Genomic DNA, 18,568 nt, shown 5'->3' with positions numbered 1-18,568 from the left:
TAAAATGAATGGTTTACTGAATCTCGATCGTAGTGTTACACATTTTCATGCCAAAAGATATAAGATAGTAATGGCTACTTCTGGGTGCACACGACTGCTCCGCGTTTAAATGTTGCAATAGCTGGCTACAGCATGCATGTAAAAAGTTCTTGGGAGTCCATGCTACAGCTAGTTGTCCTCCCCCAACTCGTCAATCTCTTCCAGTAGTGCTAGTACTCCATGGCGCGATCCATCGACAAGCAGGCGGGAAAGTTATCGTATACTCAGTTTGCGGTGAGTGGCATGCCGAGCGACCATGTGGGGTCGAGCCGAGGAGGAGGGTGAGACACGAACATGACAGATGTAATTTAGACGTTGGTTTTGCTCGATGGTGTGATCCAACGAAACGAAACGTTGGTTTCTCTTCGCTTCCATTTTTTCTCCGGAAAAACGGAAACTTTCCACTCCATTTTCATTCATATTCCAAGGTTGCCCCGTTAAAACATTCCATCAAATACAAAGGAAAACTAACACGCATGCTGATGCATCTCAATAATTCATAGATCATAGCCAATATTTACTTCACAACTAAAGAAAAAAGTTGTGAGAGCATGTACGAAAGAAAAACTACTGATGGGGTCACTATGACTTAAACCCTAAACATGATTTAATTTTCTGGCCAGGTAGAACCTGTCGAAGGAAAGACGGCTGGCACCCTCGGATCATACGATGCTTTTGTGCAGTTCCACTAAAATCGACCTGAGCATCCCTGATGGCAAAGATATTGAAGAAGTGTGATTAGAATAATAGTACTGGCACTAGTTCATGAGACATAAACTCATCACAAGTAGAAGCCGGTAGAAATAGAGAAAGATCGACATGGAGATGGAGCTACGGCAGTGGAGCAAGCCGGCTCCAAAAGGAAGATGGACTACCTGGGACGTCGGGCTGTAGCTAGAAGGGCGGTTGGGACGCGGCATCGGCCCATACCGCGGTGACCCCCGATTGGGACGCACCGACTGTGGGTTTTCTCCCTCACTGATGTCAACCGCGTCTACGCAGAACATTGTTCCCTTCCCCCAGCCGCGGGATCAGGCCCGTCGTTCTATGCTTGTGAAGAGAGCAACCTAAGCAAGCAGGCTTGTAGCTTAGGCTCCTGCTAGTGTATATATAGTGGTTTCCTTTTTCTCTCCATATCAACCATTTTATATTGCGTACGTGTCATTGAAGAGTGAAATGATGGTTGCTTCTTCCGACTAACTTACTGTGTGATTTGACTGGTCCTTAGTGGCCCCTACACGTACTCCCCCTACATGTATGCAATAGTCACACGTACACATGCACGCAAAAATGCGCGCGATGCCCTAATGCATGCATGTCCGAGCACACGACGGAACACACACGGTCACGCTCAAGTGCTCAACCTACACGGGCATGCACACACATACTCAGTCAGGGTGAGCTAGTGACCGTATAAACACCGGAAAATATATATATTGAGCACAATGAGCGTATTATGAAGTCCACTGACCGTAATTTTACAAATATACAGTGACAGACAGTGTATTTATCTCGTTTGAAATTAAGCCATATTAACCGGAGAGGAGGCAGTATGGACTAGCATTACTTTGTTGTGTCCCGTCAACTTGCCGAACAAGGAGAAGGTTGCATGACGGGAAAAGCTTGCGCGCGGTGGCTCGCAGGACAAGGAGAAACTTTTGACTAATGCAAGCTCTCCCTCGCTTAGGCGGTGGACGTGCAACAGTTAATTCGGTGTTAGATTGCCAGAAGCATACACTATACTACTAGTGCTATTATTGTTCGACTTCCCGAATAGGCGAACAACCAAGCGCAAAGTTTACTAGTAGTACTAGTACTACTACTATAGTCTATAGAGGTATGTACTATACTAGTACTAGGAACCAGATGGAGGAGCGTCTGCACTCTTATTATAACTAGTAGAGTGCCCGTGCGTTGCCACGGGCTCTTGAAATAGTTTGCAAGAGTTTCTAAGGCCTCGCCCCACCGTAGATCCAGATCCCCGCCACTAATTCCACCTTGCCTAGGCTGCCGCCTGCCGCTGCGCCACCCCATCGCGTTCGCCTCCGCTCCGGCCGCCTCCGCCCCGCCCTGACCCTGCCCGTCTCCGGTCCATCCTTCGCCCGGCCCCGCTCCGTCCGCCTCCTCTCCGGTCCAGCCACCGCCCCGTTCCGTCCGACTTTGCCTCGCACCGCATGTCGCCGCCCCACTCCGTTCGCCTCCGCCCCGCGCCGCACGTCGTTGCCCCGCTCCCCGCTCGGCCGCCACCCGCTCCCCAATATGTGAAACTATTGGGGAAGACTAATGAGTTGTCACAATGTTTGCAAAGGAAAGATCAAAATATTATTCTTGCAGTGAGTTTGATTGGTGTCACATTGCAGAAACTTCAAGACTTAAGAGAAAATTGTTGGGATCAACTCTTGGAAGAGAAAATGACTTTTGTGTTAAGCATAACATTATATTGCCTAACATGGATGATACAATTCCTACTCGAGGTTGATCAAGGGGGCGTGGTGGTCCAATGGTAACTTATTTTCATCGCTTCAGATATGAATTATTCAATGTTGTGCATGACCAAGTTATTACTGAGTTAAATAACCGCTTTGCTGAAAGATCTACTCAATTGTTAAGATGCATTGCTTGTCTTGATCCAAGGAAATTATTTGCTAATTTTGATGAAGACAAACTTGTTGAACTTGCTAAGTTGTATGCTGATGACTTCTCCACATATGAGATTTCTTTTGTCCTTAGAAATCAGCTTGGAACATTCATCACTAATGTGAGAGCTAATCCAGATATTTTAAGTTGTAATGACCTTGGTAATCTTGCTGTGAAGATGGTTCAGACTGGTAGACACATCATTTTTCCTTTGGTATATCGCCTCATTGAGTTGGCATTGATTTTTCCTGTTGCAACCGTGTCAGTGGAAAGAGCTTCCTCAGCAATGAGTATTATCAAGACAGAGTTGAGGAATAGGATGAGTGATGATTGGCTGAATTATAGGATGGTTTGCTATATTGAGCGAGATGTATTTTGCAACTGTTGTTGATGATGATATTGTATATCGCTTTCAATCATATAGGTCTCGCAAAGGGCTCTCACCTCGTCGAAGTGGTAAGTTTTTAAATATGTACCGACAGTAATTATTTCACTTGATGCTTCTCTTATGATATTTTGCTTTCGATGCCTTGAAGGTGTTGACTCTTCTTCCACCACTGACGAGGTTATGCGAGGCACTGATGAAGCAAACCATTGATTTGGTACTCTTTCATCATCTACTGTTCTTTGAAGTTTTTATCATGTTTTTATCTATTTCGTTGCATTGTTAAGCATTGAGTTTAAATTATAATTTTTTCATGCAACTGAGACATTTTTGTATGGGGTATCTTTTGAGGTAGCTAAAACCCTTATGGACATTAAGATTTTCCCTTGTGACGTTTTTTTGGCTCGGGGCTTGGTCCAATCCTGGCTCCCCCACTATTCTAACCCACGTCAACAAGCTGATTTGCCCAATTACTGGAGGTTGGGATGAATCTCTAATCAAAGACATTTTATGGCCTGATGATGTAAAGCATATTCTTCAGATCCCGCAGAGACAAGGCGTAGATGATTTTACTGCCTGACACTTTGATGGGAGAGGAAGACATTCTGTCAGAGGTGGATACAAACTTCATGTCCAGCTAGAGAAGGAACGTAAAGGAAGGAGCACCGGCCGCAGTACTATGGTAGCTCGTGATCTGAATTATTTCCCTGACTAATCATGGAAGCGTATCTGGTCATTGCCGTGTCCACATAACATCAGAATGTTCGTATGGCATCTGGAACATAATTTGCTAGCCCTCTGCATAAATCTGACAAACCGTGGTGTCAAACTTGACAACACCAAGTGTTTCTTCTGCGGTCGGATGGATGAAGATGGGGCTCATTTGTTTGTCAAATGCAAAGCGGTTAAGGTGCTGTGGCGATCGCTTGATATGGAACATGTCCGGGCGCAACTTGAAGCAGCACATTCAGTACATGAGACATTGGATATGTTATGGGCCTTACATGAGCAAGAGAGAGTCATGATTTTAACCATGTGGTGGCAGTGGTGGTAGAACCGTAACAAGGTACGGGAAGGTGAGCTTCCTCTGTTAGCTGAGGAAACCGTTCGGCGAACGAAGAGCTATAGCCTTGAATATGCTGATTTTTTTTGGCAAGGATGTGAAAGCCAAAACTGGCACACGCTGGAGACCGCCACTTGATGATATCATAAAGCTTAATGTGGATGGAGCTTTCAATGCTGGTGATGCTCGTGCGGAAGGGGTGTTGTTGCTCGTAACAGCCATGAAAATATTCTTCATGCAGGTGCAGGAAGTACCAATGCTATCTTTGATGCTTTTGGGGCGGAGTTAAGAGCAATGGAATGTGCTATCACCATAGCTGCTGATCATGGTATGCTACGGGTGGCTTTTGAAACAAATTCCAAACTGCTAGAAGAAGCGCTGGACTTTGCCCGTGCCGAGTCGTCGCCATACGCTCCAGTCATAGAGGACTTGAAGCTTCAAATGAAGATGTGATTCTCATTCAGCGAGGTCCGAGCCTATCGTCATGAGGCCAATACTGTAGCCCACGAATTAGCTAAGATTGGTCAGTGTTGTTTTAACTCCGAAACTCTGTACTGGGAGTCCGATGTTCCGCCCATTGTGGCTGGCTGTGCTTGGGGTGACATGCCCACGCACACGTAAGCAATAAAACTTGCTTCCCCCCAAAAAAAAAACCGACCAACGTTGTTCCTACCTAAAAAAAGGAAAAAGATAAGAGAAGAAGCTAGTAGAAGTAGCTGCTAGTCTGCTACTACCTCACTCAGGCTCAGCTCTGTCTCGAGCTCTCCGGAGTCCAGACTCTTCCGCCTCCCACCACCCGTTGCCAGATCCGATCCAGCGAGCTCCGGCTCCCCGCCGCCTTGTGCATAGGATGAGACCTCCAGGCCGACCTCCCCTACCCTCAGATGCTGGCCACGGCGAACAGTAACGCGCGGCGGAGGAGGCAACAGGTCGCGTCTTCCACTTGGGGACGAGGCCGGCAGAGCCGGCGCGGCGGCGAGGCTGATAGACGGGAAGAGGGCGGCCCCTGGTGGAGGAGGCAGCAACCTTTTCCTTCCTCATGGGGACGCTGCCGGAGGAGCTGGCGGATGGGAAGAGGGCGGCGCCCGAGCGGAGGAGGCAGCAGTCGGAGCATGCGGGCGAGATCGAAGGAGCTCGCGGCGAGACTGGAGGGAAGCGCGGAGGAGAGGCAGCGGTGCGCGAGCACGAGACGAGGCGTATAGGATGGACAAGCTCGCCGCGTACATGACGGGAAAGCTCGTCGGCACTGTTATCAAGTACGGCGTTCAGGTAATCTCCCTTCCCCTCGCTCTCTTAATCCCCTGTGAAGTGGTTTGGTTTATGGTTTGCACACTTTTGTTGAGAATTTAAATCATTAAGCAATATATAAAGTCGCTTTATATTCACACATTTAGCTAGCACAAGGAAAAAAATAGAATTATTGAATCAATAAGCAAGCTGTTTGTTGTACAACTTTTTTTTTTCGAAAAGGGGGAAAAAACCCCGGCCTCTGCATCAGCACGATGCATATGGCCCTCTTATTAAAAAATGAAGTAGTGCCAACATGATTCCAATGGTCGTAGAAAAGTAGAAAAAGCTCACACAGAGCCAAAAAAGGCTAGAAACAACAACTAGCCAAATCAAGATGCCACAACCGGCTGGGTAAAGTAGATAGGAACACTAAATGCCTATCCTATTACATGACCGCCATCCAAACCGGTTGAAGATATCCCGAGCTACCATCTCCAGCGGACAGACCCAGTAACCAAATGCTCCCTGGCCTCCGTCTGGGTGAGTGGCGACCACGAACGAATCAGTGCCGTAGTCCGGAATAAAACCTGCAAAAATTGTATACATGATATTCTGTTAAAGACCAAATCATTTCTGCAATTCCAGATAGTCCACAACAAAGCACAAGCCCCAACCCGAATATGTCTCGCTACGTTAGACTCAAACCCATTAAGCCATGTCCCAAAGAACGCATAAACAGAAGTCGGGGGTTTGATATTGAAAGCAATGTGGACCGTCTGCCAAAGTACCTTGGCCAGCGGGCAATCAAAAAATAGGTGTTTAATAGTCTCATCCCGATCGCAGAAACTACACCTAGTAGGTCCTGTCCAATTACGCTTCATCAAGTTATCCTTAGTTAAAATTACTTGTTTATGGACAAACCACATAAACACTTTTATTTTCAAAGGAACTTTGACATCCCACACATGTTTGGACGTAGGAATGGAGTTCAAATTAATTACATCAATATACATTGATTTAACCGTGAATACTCCAGACTTAGTCAACTTCCAGCGTAATTCATCGGGTTGTTGAGAAAGCTGCACTTCCATCAGTCTCCTAACCAGACGGAGCCATTCTTCCCAACGATTGCCCGCTAGCACTCGTCTGAACTGTATATTAAGGGGGATAGATTGAAAGACCGATGCAACGGACACCTCACGTCGTTGAACAATGCGGTACAAAGAGGGATATTGGATGGCTAAGGGTGTGTCACCGAGCCAAGTATCTTCCCAGAAACGTGTACTCGTGCCGTTTCCAACAACAAACTTTGTCCTATTAAACAAAGCCTGCTTGACCTTCATGAGACCCTTCCAGAAGGGCGAGTCGGTAGGCCTTACTGTGACCTGTGACAAGGTTTTTGACTGGAGGTACTTGCCGCGAAGGATTTGAGCCCATATAGCATCATTTTCCGACGAAAGCTTCCACAGCCACTTGCTAAGAAGGCATTTATTCTTAATTTCTAGATTCTCAATACCTAGACCCCCTTGGTCTTTCGGTCTACAGATGATATCCCACTTAGCAAGCCTATATTTTCTTTTAAGCTCATCACCCTGCCAAAAGAACCGCGATCTATAGAAGTCCAGTCTCTTCCTAACACCAACTGGTACCTCAAAGAACGAGAGAAGAAACATCGGCATACTTGTGAGCACCGAATTAATTAGGATTAATCGGCCTCCATATGACATGAGCTTGCCCTTCCAGCAGCTCAGTTTCTTCTCAAATCGGTCCTCGATGCACTTCCATTCTCTGTTCGTTAGCCTACGATGGTGGATAGGAATTCCCAAGTATGAGAATGGTAGCTCTCCCAACTCACATTCAAACAATTGCCTATAAGCATCCTGTTCATCTTTGGCCCTACCAAAACAGAACAGCTCGCTCTTATGAAAGTTTATCTTTAACCCGGTCAATTGTTCAAATAGGCATAACACCAGCTTCATATTTCTTGCCTTAGCCAAGTCATGCTCCATAAAGATGATTGTATCATCAGCGTATTGTAGGATAGAAACACCTCCATCAATAAGATGAGGCACCAATCCACCTACTTGACCATTTTCCTTAGCCCTTCCTATCAAGACTGCCAACATATCCACCACTATGTTAAACAAGATAGGGGACATCGGATCTCCTTGTCTTAGGCCTTTATGTGTCTGGAAATAGTGACCTATGTCATCATTAACTCTAATTCCCACACTACCTTTTTGCGTAAATGATTGAACCTGTCTGCGCCAGGCTTCATCAAAGCCTTTCATACGCAAAGACTGTTGGAGAAATGGCCATTTGACCTTGTCATACGCTTTCTCGAAATCCACTTTAAAAATTACTCCATCTAATTTTTTGGAGTGGATTTCATGGAGCGTTTCATGCAGGACTACCACCCCTTCAAGGATATTTCTGTCCGGCATGAAAGCGGTTTGGGACTGTTGCACCACAGAATGCGCAATCTGTGTGAGCCTGTTAGTCCCGACCTTAGTGAAAATTTTGAAACTAACATTAAGGAGACATATAGGCCTGAATTGCTCAATTCTGACCGCATCCGTCTTCTTAGGAAGTAGTGTGATAGTCCCAAAATTCAAGTGGAATAGTTGAAGCTGTCCAGAGAACAGATCATGAAACATAGGTAGAAGATCCCCCTTAATAATGTGCCAGCACTTCTTATAGAACTCAGCCGGGAAACCATCCGGTCCAGGAGCCTTATTATTTTTCATCTGTGCAATAGCATCGAAAACCTCCTTCTCCGTGAACGGGGCAACTAGAATGTCATTATCAGCAGCCGATAACTGAGGCACATCCTCAGTTCTGGACTCATCGAGGGACACATCCATAGCATTTGTGGCTAGGTGCATGGGATCTTTGGAATTGGCCATGACCACAACTTACTTCCATCATTTCTTGATCTTTGATTCCTGACCTCATATTCTCATCATCTCCAGGTTGGTAGACTTGAGCGTGCAAAAGGGCAACAAAGGGTGAGGCAGGCAGCACTTTGTATTGTTTTGTCGAAAAAGAGCAGACTTCATCATGGGGTATCTACTTTGAACTTACACCAGCTGCATACTCCTTGCTCACAAACAAGTTTGGGTACCCGCTTGTGCTGGCATGGCCGCGGCTCCACAAGGCCATGCTCGACCCCATCGGCGCTGAGCCCTTCGCGGGCACATAGGCTGGCGCCAGGACCGGAAGGCGAACGAGGTGATGCTCGACGATGAACATCTGCTCGAGGACATCCTGCTCGATGATGCTCTTCGTAGCTAGCATCTCCAACGCGTGGTGAGCTTCCCCCGTCTCATCCCTTTACTCCTGGTTGCAGGATTTGGTTCAGATTTGTAGTACTGCTTGGGTACAGATTAGGAGTAGGGTACAGTTTATTTATATGAGTATGGGTACAGGTTATGAGTAGGAGATGTAGTCGTAGGCACAGTTTTAGTAAAATTTCAGTAACTTTAGTAATCTTGCTTGAAGTACCCTGAAAATATACTCAGAAAATGTACTGCTTGTACTGCTGATCTTGCAAATAGGGGGAGAGCTCGTGTACTCAGAGCAGTTGTTGATCTGCAACAACTCTAGAAGTAGGATTTAGGATAATCATAGTTCCAGTTTGCCAAGGAGGAGTATAATTTAACTGGAAATCAACCAACTATTTCTTTGAACTGGGAAATCAACCTCTGTACTGATGTTAGCTTGATTGGTTGTAACTAAAACTGAAATCCATCATGTTAGATGATCTGCATGTGCTACACGAGCATTTCGAATAGGAATGAAAGTCATCATAAAGTAGGACAGCTAGCTTTGCACATATACGTACACATGTGTATGCTCCACTTCGCTGCCAAAAACCTTATCATACCGCTGGCTTGTTTTATTATAAAAAAGAAAGAAACGAAGAAATATAATAAGAAAGAGAATAAGCTAGCTTTCTGTCTGTTGTCTGATGAAGTAGCTAATAGATCGCTTCAGATTGCTGTGAGATTTGTTATTTCACATCTTCTGCTAATGTTAAGCAAAAAATGAAGGCTGGAGTGTGTTACATGTACGCAACAACGTTTTACTTAGATGTAGTAGATGATTGATTACAAAACAACTATCCACAAATTGGTGCATGTTGTATTGCAAAATGATCAGGTGGTGGTTAAGCTGGTATCTTGATCAGGGTAGAATACTACATCTCCAGTGTTAGTGTCAAACCAAAAGAATAATATACATAAGAGGGGCTTGGCTAGAGTTATCACCAAGAGGGGGTCCGCACAGATTTGTCGCCTCCATATCTTCAAGCATCATGGCCTGTCGGCGCTTGTAACAAAATAAAATCCAACATTATTATTTTTGTGAACTGTGCACATTAAATAGATACCGGGCCAAAATCTAACTTTGAATCATGCGACCAGGTTAGAATGTGAATTCTGGTCCGTCAGCACTATTTTATCATGTATGATATTTTCTCTTTCTTTCACAGACTCTTTCCTTCTTTTAGAACTGATGTTTTTTATACTGTTGCTTGACAGTATGAGCCAAAGCTATTTCCTGGTCTGATTTCTCCTAGGTGTACTCTGCTTTCTGGTGTCTGATCTGATGGCAAGAATATTGTGTCGACTATCAACCTGGACTTTAAATTGGATCTGAAAGCAATAGCTCTCCAGGCACGCAATGCAGAGTATAACCACAAGGTAAAGTAATTATCTAAAGGCATTCATAATGATGTTTGCTTTTCTCTCTTATTGGGCTCGTGATGCTATATTTCCAAAAACATCCAAATGTTATCACTTTGCTAGCATCCAGTTTGTTGATGTTACTAAATATCGAACCATCCAACCTAACGTAGTGAAGTCGCTGCCCTTATATAAGAAACAAAATATTTAGTTCTTCTACCACACAGGCCCAAGAACGGTTCAAACTTGCAATCCTCTATTTTTGCTAGCATCCAGTTTGTTGATGTTAATCATCGTAGATTTTTTCTTCGGTGGTTACGAACTGAAGAGCGTGAGGGCTGGTGGAGGACTCAGTACGTGGGTTTTTCGGTTAGTGGCGGGTCAGCGTGAAGTGGGAGGAGGTACCAAAAAACCCGGGAGATATGCGTTCTCGTTTCATAATGACCTGGTTGGATGCGATAAAAACGCCATGGACAAAGCGGTCGCTAGGATGGTGATATGAACACCAAATGAACCATAGATTATTCCCAATATTAATAAGTGACAGCATCTCTACTAAATAGGGAATAATTATCTCTATCAATAAGCAGAAGCAAACAACTGAAAGAAGATAACTATCACATTTCAATCCTTACATTCACACGCCAATTTTGCCTCACCTCCTTTTAGAACTGATGTTTTTTATATTGTTGCTTGACAGTATGAGCCAAAGCTATTTCCTGGTCTGATTTCTCCTAGGTGTACTCTGCTTTCTGGTGTCTGATCTGATGGCAAGAATATTGTGTCGACTATCAACCTGGACTTTAAATTGGATCTGAAAGCAATAGCTCTCCAGGCACGCAATGCAGAGTATAACCACAAGGTAAAGTAATTATCTAAAGGCATTCATAATGATGTTTGCTTTTCTCTCTTATTGGGCTCGTGATGCTATATTTCCAAAAACATCCAAATGTTATCACTTTGCTAGCATCCAGTTTGTTGATGTTACTAAATATCGAACCATCCAACCTAACGTAGTGAAGTCGCTGCCCTTATATAAGAAACAAAATATTTAGTTCTTCTACCACACAGGCCCAAGAACGGTTCAAACTTGCAATGCTCTATTTTTGCTAGCATCCAGTTTGTTGATGTTAATCATCGTAGATTTTTTCTTCGGTGGTTACGAACTGAAGAGCGTGAGGGCTGGTGGAGGACTCGGTACGTGGATTTTTCGGTTAGTGGCGGGTCAGCGTGAAGTGGGAGGAGGTACCAAAAAACCCGGGAGATATGCGTTCTCGTTTCATAATGACCTGGTTGGATGCGATAAAAACGCCATGGACAAAGCGGTCGCTAGGATGGTGATATGAACACCAAATGAACCATAGATTATTCCCAATATTAATAAGTGACAGCATCTCTACTAAATAGGGAATAATTATCTCTATCAATAAGCAGAAGCAAACAACTGAAAGAAGATAACTATCACATTTCAATCCTTACATTCACACGCCAATTTTGCCTCACCTCCGCGCCCCAGCCTCACTTTTGAAAGCCTGCAAGAGTGCGAGAGATGGAAGTAATAACAATATTCTGCAATCAAATGAAAAAGAGTCAGGAGCAATTAGCATTTTTGCCGTGCTACCCTGCTCAGCCCATATCGGTACCGCCACATCTCGTTCAGAAAAAAAAGGAGTAGCAACAACACCCAATCCCCATCGAGATATCTCAAGCAAGGTGCCCCTTCTCTTCTCTACACATCACCACTCCTCACCATCCAGCACTGGCGGAGCCTCATAGAGGCCAAACAGATCATGACCCCGCCTTCCAAAACTGCAAACAAAAAATTACTACTATGCATACTAAGTGTTTGATCCAACCCATTAGTGAATAATACTCCTCCCAACCCCATTATTATTAGATGAATACCCTTGAAGGATACACACATGCATATTCGTGTGTGAAGCTAGCTAGCTACTCCATGCAACTTGATTGAATGTTGTACGAGCAGCTTCCTGCTGCATGTGCACATAATGCTTGCTTACTGCTACATTAGATGGATTCACCCGGCTGGTGGCTGCCAGCTGCATATGTTGGCATTAGGTCGATTTGCCCCCTGCTTGCTGCTGCGCCTACACGGACCACGCGCTGCTCTATTCGGCGGCGTCTGCATGTCCGTGGGGATCCGCAGCAGCGGCGGCGTCCATGGGGATCCGTGGCCATTCCTTTTAATGGTCAAACATGACTCTTGCATAAGTGATATCAGTATCCGATTAAGATGATCTTTTAAGGCACCGACACAAGAATTGGGTGAAGATAACAATATTATATATTAGTATCCGAGTAAGATGATCTAGCTAAATACCTGTGGGTTGCCACCGAATAACTCCTCTTGACATGCACGTCAATTGCCTCCCTTTAATAGCCCTCCGTTTAATAGCCCCAAATGCATAAGTTTTAATAGCCCCAAATGCATAAGTTTACAACTACAAGTCAAGCGTGGGAACAAGATCACAAACATATATTCATTTCATTGATCAACATAGATTTATAATAACTAATTTCATTTGTCGAAATAGACCAGTAATCCTAGAAGAAGAAAAGTAATATACAACATATGTTATAACTCCGCACTACGGCCAACCGGCTACATCACCCATGCTGCTTCACCTTCGACAACTAATAAAATTTCTAATATCATCCACCTTGAATAATATAATAACATTCACTTTCATTTTATTTTTATCTTGGAGCCTCATGGTCACATGTTCTAGGAAATTTTAATTTCTGACAGCAATGGTATCTACCAGCAACAAGATTTCTAGATGTCCAGAAATGCAGTATATTTCTGTGTATGGCATCATCACAATTATCCATGCCATTATAGGATCTATCAATTCAACATAAGTGAAAATAATGGGTGTTATCCCCGTTTGCGAAATTGATGAAGTTTTAACTTGGCGCTGAGGCTGTTGGAAAACTACATCGCAAGCAACCCAGAGGACGAAGTTTCCTTGACTTCCTTTTGATACTCATTTGCTCAATCCCATGCTTATCAATGGTGGCTGCAGAAACTGGAATCAAGGAGCAAGCTATGCTTTTGCGTCTTTTTCTTGGCCCTCCTAAAAAATCATTAAACAGTTAGGCAATTAATTCAGTGGGGTAAATGTGGAAAATTGTATGTGATTTTCCTATCCTTGGAGTGAATATCCTAAGTAAAGTCGAAGCAAGGAGAGCCAATATGCTAACAGTTCATAGCACAAGTTCAACATACATGACAAAAAATGCCGTTGCTGCATTTTTGCAGAGCATGCCTACCATGAGATGAATATTACAAGACTGATTGGGCCGAGAAGGCTGAGAAAGATCATCATGATGGTGCTGGTAAACATCTTGGGTTGGTTGGCTGGATTATACATTCACTCTCGATGGAAATCCCCAACCAGAATGTACATTTTCTAAACCAGGAGAATACCAAAGAAGAAATTCTGATTTGTGGTTGGTGGGATATCAATCCACATATTACATTGATTCTAAACCCAGAACCAACACTACAAGCACAACATTAAGTTTATGGGTTCGAAAGGTACATCAAAAGTATCTACAAACAGTTTAACTTCGAAACAAGAGATTGAGATGCATGTCCGTATGTAGGTTTAGTTGTTTTCTTAGAAATGAAAGTAGGAGAGACCCTTACTGTTCAATTAGGCCATAGAAAAAACAAGTCCATTTCTCTTGTCAAGCAAAATAACTCAAGAAGCTAATTAATAGTGCAAACGGAGCTTACTTTTTTCTAAGGAAATTATTTGCTTCACATGACATTTGTTCCTGCAATATTATAATTATAATTCAATGTATTGTTGGTAATAGGCAAATTTATATCTGAACAAATTCTATGAGAAAGCAACGGGGCTCCCTGAAACTACACGGCTCCCTGAAACTACACATTATACCCTTTGTGTTAGTCAAGATCAAAAAATAGCTAGGCATTGATAATCATGATTGTACCTTATAATCAAGTTATTTGTTGCGTTGATGTCTGGGTTAAAGTATATCCGAGACTGCTCAGTCGTACCCAAGATAGCATCTGAAATTCAGTGCATACAATCAGAGGCATGTTACCTCCAGAAATCCCTATCAAAACACACTGGTTTCCTTCCCCGCATTACATATGCCAAAAGAGACTAAGCATAGCCTTAACCCATTTAGTTGTCTAGATAACCAGATTAAATCATAAGCATTACATGGTTCTTATTCCAGTGAAAAGGAATACCGTTGAATAATGATTACCAATGCATATGTCAGCATGCATAATACAGAAACCACACGTTTAATCATTTAGGGGGGGCAGATACATTTGTTTTTAGAGCCTACAGATGCACTGTAACATCCTCAGAATCACACTACAGCAATCCCTTATGATCAGTGCCAAGTCATCTTGTTTTACAAAGCTTAATCATGTTGGGGTAATATCTCAGCTCAAATCCCTTCTCTGAATTCTATTCAAATTCAACGTGAAATTTGAAGTTGCGTAAACTTGCTGGAAAAATGTTCATCATTTAGCAAATATTCCAAAACAATTGATGTTAAGAAAAAGAACATCACTATGTTACTAAAATGAGCAGTAGCAATTAATCCAGTGCAAATTCTAGCATTTTAAAATGCTACTCCAATTATGAAAATTCCAAATGGATTCAAATAAATCCCAAGCTTATGGTGGCAGTGCACCACTGCCCCTAGTATTTGTTTTCACCAGTGGCACATTTTTGCAAAAGATAATTACTGCAAAAAAAAATGCAAAAGGCTACTGTTAAATGAAAACAGAAAAGTTTTAAAAAGAAAACGAAAAGGGGAAAGGAAGCCCCTGCCTCCCTGGGCCTTGGCCCATCCGGACCAGCCGGCCCACCTTACCCCGGGTCGCCTTCCCTGTTCGACCGACCCCGTCGCTACAGGGGCGCGGTCGCCCCGGACCGCCTCGCCGTCGACGACGAGGGGGAGGATAAGGCCTCCACACCCAGACGCCTCGGTTCTCTCCCCTGTGCCCCACTCACTCCCATGCTCTCCTCTATCGCCCCACTTTCCTCTGGGTTCTCCCCAGATCCCCTTTCCCTCCACCTCCACGACGCGCTCGTCGCCGGCCACTTCGCCCCACCGCGACCACCGCCGCACCCGCACCTCGTCGATACGTCTACGAGGTCCACCATCGCCCTCTCCATCGACTAGTGCCGCCCGTTGGAGCTCCCCAACTCTGCAACGCGAGATCGCTGTCGTCTTCTTCCTCTTCGGTTGCCGGCGTCGTCGTCGATTACGGCGAAGCCTGCAGCTCCTAAACCGTCACGGGCCTACGTGTGAGCCACGCGGTGAGCTTCTCCGTCTCCTGCTCCCCTTCGTTAGCCTCTTCGTTCGTCGTAGCTACCTCGACGCCGTTGCCGTGAGCCCGTCGCCGCGGATCGCCTCGCCGCCGTGGCCATAGCCCCTGTCGCGCTCACCAGGACACGGCAACGAGCTCCTCATGCTCCCATGAGCCCAACGAGCTCGAGCTCGTGCCTCCCCGTGCCCTCTAGCCTCGTTTCCGACCGCGGCCGAATGCCGGCGTCCGCCCGGCCTCTCGTCGTCGTTGTTCTAGCCAGTTACGGGCCGCGCCGCCGCCGTAAATGGACGCGGTGCGCTCTCCTCGTTCTAACGCAAGTTGCAACGCACGATTTGGTGCCCCGTACGCGGTTTCCCGATCGCCTCCGGCGAGAGCGCCACCGCGGGAGGCTCATCGGAGCAACTCCGGCGGCTCTGCTGAGCTGGCGCCGCGTGGGGTCCACCCCAGGTCGCTGCCCGTGGGTCCCCGGACCCCAGCTAACCACGTTGACCTGGTCAACCGTGCTGACTGGGCAGGCCCCAGCCGCTGACATGCGGGCCCCACTCCCTTAATCAATGTTTTATTTATTTAAAATATTTAGTTAACTTAATGAGACACTGACATGTGGGGCCCAGTTGCCAATTAACCTCATAGTAGTTTTAGTAAACACTGTTAAGGCCCCTGTCCATGACAAGTGGGCCCCACTGGTCATTTTGACCAATCAACCGCACTGTTGACTGCTGACGTCGCTCCTACGTCATGTTGACGTCATATTCCATTTCTGTTAATATAAATAATTTCCAAATATTAATAAAACTTTAAAAATTCATAGAAAATAAATCGTAACTCGGATGAAAATGTTTTCTATATGAAAGTTGCTCAGAAAAACCCAACGAATCTGAAAATGCGGTCCGTTCAGCTGTCACATGCCTCTAGCATGCTGAACATGGAACATTTCCCCTCCGGTCATCTGTGTGACACGGGTCCGGAACCGGGAATACATTCCCGGTTGAATTCCCCCTTCACCTATATCGTGTAGCCATGCGTTAGGTCACACCCAGCACAACATATTGCCATGTTACGCTTTGTGATGCTATGTCTGCATTATATTTACTGTTTCTTCCCCCTCTTCTCTCCGGTAGACCCCGAGACCGATGCCGCCCCTGTGATCGACTACGTCGACGACGACCCCTCCTTGCCAGAGCAACCAGGCAAGCCCCCCCCCTTTGATCATCCCGATATCGCCCATTCCATTCTCTCATGCTTGCATTAGATTTTGCTACTGTTATTATTTGCACCTATTCTGATGCATAGCCTGCTTTTGTACCTACTGTTGTACCTTACCTGCTTATCCTAAACTGCTTAGTATAGGTTGGTTAGAGACCCATCAGTGACCCCCCCCCCACTTGACTCGACTGCCCCGCTGGATTATCAGAAGACCCAATCAACGGGATCGAAGACCAGGACCCGACACCTCACGTCACATCACGCCCCTTCGTTGCTCGAGCAAGCAGTGTTACTATTGAGTGCCGAGGGTGAGACCTCTACAGCACTTCTGATGTTAACCCTGTAGTGTAGCTATTCGGTCGTGGTCATCGAGGGTGATTTCCTCCTTAACCACTTCCGATACGGCTCTGTCGTGCAACCCCTCAAGTGTGAACCTCGAGGGTGGATCCTCTTACGTTCACCTTGATGATTACATCGAGTGGAATTCACCGGGGGTGATTCCTCGGGTTTTCCCCTTAATGTTTGGACACACGGATACTTGGACTTTACCACTGTTACTTGGAAAGACGGGTCGACCCTGAGGGGTACCCGCGCGAGCTTAATTGCGAGTGATGTGGAGTCGGGTTGACCTGGAGGGTGCCCGCGAGATAATTACGAGGCGTGGCCGGGCATTCCTAGCCCTTGCCGCAAGTCCTTGAGACGGGGCAACGGGGTCACATCTTTCGTGAGTCTCTGCTTGTTACCGCGCGTTCCTAATCCACTACGATTTGGATATTTGATCCGAGGGGCCTCTGGCCTGATAGCACTAACCATCACGTGGGCATAGTATGGGCGTTCTGTGTCGTATACATCAGCCGAAGCTTAATAGACATCAGCGACTGAGCGGCGCGCGCCGGGTTGGACTGCGTAAGCGCCTGCCTTGTTGAAGGAGGTAGCTAGGTCTGCTCACCGGCCGCCCTCGCAACGTGCAGGAGTTCCCGGGGAGATGGCCCATGACCCCTGGGGGCATAGGTTTAGTCCGGCGTGCTGGCCTCTCTATTAAGCCTAGGTCGGGTTGCGGCGTATTGTTTGGCCGAGGCCGGGCATGACCCTGGAAAGTGTGTCCGGCCGGAGTTAAGCGAGCGTGGTGGGTAAGTTGGTGCACCCCTGCAGGGAAGAAAACATCTATCGATAGCCTGTCCTACGGTAACGGACACTTGGAGTTGTATCCCGATCGATACAACTAGAACTGAATACTTGTGATGAGAACTGGATGGTGATGAGGATTTGATTGTGATGATAACTGGATAGTATGGCTCTAGGATTTCTTTCTCGCAGGGAGTCGAGAAAGGATCTCCGTCCGAGGTTGATAACACCACTGCTACTTTACTTTATGCTACTCTACTCCCTCCTGTTCCTGCAAGATGGTGGGTTCGAGAAGATGCTAGTCTTCGATAGGACTAGGCCTTCTCTCTATTCTGGCATTTCTGCAGCCCAGTCCACATATACAGCCTTCCTTTGATAATGTTGCATATATAGTGTAGTTCCTTGCTTGCGAGTACTTTGGATGAGTACTCACGGTTGCTTTGCTCCCTTTTTTCCACCTCTTTCCATTCTTCTCGGATGCTGCAACCAGATGGTGGAGCCCAGGAGCCAGGCGACACCACCGACGACTGCTACTACCCCGAGGGTGCCTACTACCACGTGACGGACGCCGACGACCAGGAGTAGTTAGGAGGCTCCCAGGCAGGAGGCCTTGCCTTTTCGATCAATGTTGCTTTTGTGCTAGCCTTCTTAAGGCAAACTTGTTTAACTCATGTCTGTACTCAGATATTGTTGCTTCCGCTGACTCTTGTGTATTCGAGCTTATGTATTCGAGCCCTCGAGGCCCCTGGCTTGTAATATAAAGCTTGTATTATTTTAACTTGTGTCTAGAGTTGTGTTGTGATATCTTCCCGTGAGTCCTTGATCTTGATCGTACACATTTGCGTGTATAA

At 45.7% G+C, this 18,568-nt stretch overlaps 2 long non-coding RNA genes across 8 annotated transcripts; one reads left to right on the top strand and one right to left on the bottom strand.

Moving 5' to 3' along the window:
* Window positions 1–4,863: 4,863 nt before the first annotated feature.
* Window positions 4,864–18,322, top strand: LOC123136872 (uncharacterized). Of its 7 annotated transcripts, none has more exons than XR_006467412.1 (5): window positions 4,864–5,393; window positions 8,327–8,663; window positions 9,896–10,057; window positions 10,778–10,901; window positions 18,208–18,322. It is a non-coding gene; the product is annotated as an uncharacterized lncRNA (long non-coding RNA). The 7 variants fall into 7 exon arrangements; XR_006467417.1 differs by having other exon boundaries at window positions 9,934–10,057; window positions 10,740–10,901; window positions 18,208–18,299; XR_006467411.1 differs by having other exon boundaries at window positions 10,740–10,901; window positions 18,208–18,299.
* LOC123136874 (uncharacterized) lies at window positions 13,000–14,105 on the bottom strand. The gene is made up of 3 exons (XR_006467418.1): window positions 14,024–14,105; window positions 13,803–13,843; window positions 13,000–13,137 (listed from the first exon to the last, which is right to left on the bottom strand). It is a non-coding gene; the product is annotated as an uncharacterized lncRNA (long non-coding RNA).
* Window positions 18,323–18,568: the final 246 nt, after the last annotated feature.

The sequence above is a fragment of the Triticum aestivum genome, chromosome 6B, assembly GCF_018294505.1.
Source record: "Triticum aestivum cultivar Chinese Spring chromosome 6B, IWGSC CS RefSeq v2.1, whole genome shotgun sequence".
Classification (NCBI taxonomy): Eukaryota; Viridiplantae; Streptophyta; class Magnoliopsida; order Poales; family Poaceae; genus Triticum; species Triticum aestivum.
Note: the sequence above shows the minus strand (reverse complement) of the source record. Positions and strands in the feature narration are given on the sequence as shown.